At 50.7% G+C, this 1,937-nt stretch overlaps 1 long non-coding RNA gene across 1 annotated transcript; it reads right to left on the bottom strand.

The window, feature by feature from the left end:
• Positions 1 to 40: 40 nt before the first annotated feature.
• On the bottom strand, positions 41 to 1,931 carry LOC113617232 (uncharacterized). Its single transcript, XR_003431554.1, has 2 exons — positions 1,018 to 1,931; positions 41 to 471 (listed from the first exon to the last, which is right to left on the bottom strand). It is a non-coding gene; the product is annotated as an uncharacterized LOC113617232 (long non-coding RNA).
• Between the last annotated feature and the right edge of the window lie 6 nt (positions 1,932 to 1,937).

The raw sequence follows: 1,937 nt of genomic DNA, 5'->3' as shown, positions 1-1,937 counted from the left end.
ATCAATGGAAACCACACCTCGTTCCCAGGCTGTCTTTTTCCATTCGGTTCCTGTTTTCCCCAGCCCCCATTTACGGCTTCAGCAGGCAGAAGCTCTGACACTGAATCTATGGACAAAACACCTCCATCCCAGGCTGTCAGTTTCCATTCGGATCCTGTGTTCCTGAGCCCCCATTTAGGGCTTCAGCCGTCATCGGTATTTCAGCACGTAGCAGCTCTGACTCTGAACCTATGGACACAACACCTCCATCCCAGGCTGTTATCTTCCATTCGGCTCCTGTTTTCCCCAGCCCCCCAATTTACGGCCTCAGCAGGCAGAAGTTGTGACACTGAACCTATGGACACCACACCTCCTTCCCAGGCTGTCATTTTTCATTCTGCTCCTGTTTCCTCAGTCCCACTTTTACGGATTCAGCCGTCATAGGTACTTCAACAGGTTGAAGCTCTGACACTGAACCTATGGACAACACACCTCCTTCTCAGGCTGTCATTTTCCATTCGGCTCCTGTTTTCCCCATCCCCCCAATGTAGACTTCAACAGGCAGAAGGTCTGACACTGAACCTTTGGACAACACAACTCCATCCCAGGCTGTCATTTTCCATTTACCTCCTGTTTTCCCCGAAACCCCCATTTACGGCTTCAGCATGCAGAAGCAATGACACTGAACCTATGGACACCACCACACCTCCTTCCCAGCTGTCATTATCTACTCGGCTCCTGTAATCCCCAGCTCCCAATTTACGGCTTCAGCAGGCAGAAGCTCTGACACCGAACCTATGGACACCACACCTCCTACCCAGGCTGTCATTTTCCATTCGGCTCCTGTTTTCCACAGCCACCCGTTTATAGCTTCAGCAGGTAGAAGTTCTGATACTGAACCGATGGACACCACACTTCTTTCGCAGGTTGTCATTTTCCATTTGGCTCCTGTTTTCCTGAGCCCCCCATTTAGGGCTTCAGCCGTTATCAGTACTTCAGCAGGTAGCAGCTCTGACACTGAACCTATGGACACAACACCTCCTTCCCAGGCTGTCACTTTCCATTCGGCTCCTGTTTTCCCCAGACCCCATTTACGGCTTCAGCTTGCAGAAGCTCTGACACTGAACCTATGAACATCACACCGCCTTCCGAGGCTGTCATTTTCCATTCGGCTGTTTTTTTTTCCAGGCCCCCATTTTTGGCCTCCAGAGGCAGGAGCTCTGACACTGAAACTGTGGACAACACAGTTCATTCCCAGGCTGACATTTTCCATTCGGTTCCTGTTTTCCCGAACCCCAATCGACGGCTTCAGCAGGCAGAAGCTCTGACACTGAACCTATGGACACCACACCTCATTCCCAGGATGTCATTTTCCATTCTGCTCCTGGTTTACTCAGCCCCCCTTTTACGGATTCAGCCGTCATGGGTACTTCAACAGGTTGAAACCCTGACAATGAACCTATGGACAACACACCTCCTCCTCTGGCTGTCATTTTCCATTCGGCTCCTGCTTTCCCCATCCTCCCATTGTTGGCTTCAACAGGCAGAAGCTCTGACACAGAACCTATGGACAACACACCTCCTTCCCAGGCTGTCATTTTCCATTTGGCTCCTGTTTTCCACAGCCACCCATTTATAGCTTCAGCAGGTAGAAGTTCTGATACTGAACCTATGGACACCACACTTCTTTCGCAGGTTGTCTTTTTCCATTTGGCTCCTGTTTTCCTGAGCCCCCCATTTAGGGCTTCAGCCGTTATCAGTACTTCAGCAGGTAGCAGCTCTGACACTGAATCTATGGACACAACACCTCCTTCCCAGGCTGTCACCTTCCATTCGGCTCCTATTTTCCCCAGACCCCATTTACGGCTTCAGCAGGCAGAAGGTCTGACAATGAAGCTATAGAGAACACACCTCCTTCCCAGGCTGTCATTTTCCAGTGGGCTCCTGTTTGTTCCAGG

The sequence above is a fragment of the Aethalodelphis obliquidens genome, unplaced genomic scaffold, assembly GCF_003676395.1.
Source record: "Aethalodelphis obliquidens isolate GAN/ISIS:26980383/991018 unplaced genomic scaffold, ASM367639v1 scaffold3430, whole genome shotgun sequence".
Lineage (NCBI taxonomy): Eukaryota > Metazoa > Chordata > Mammalia > Artiodactyla > Delphinidae > Aethalodelphis > Aethalodelphis obliquidens.
Note: the sequence above shows the minus strand (reverse complement) of the source record. Positions and strands in the feature narration are given on the sequence as shown.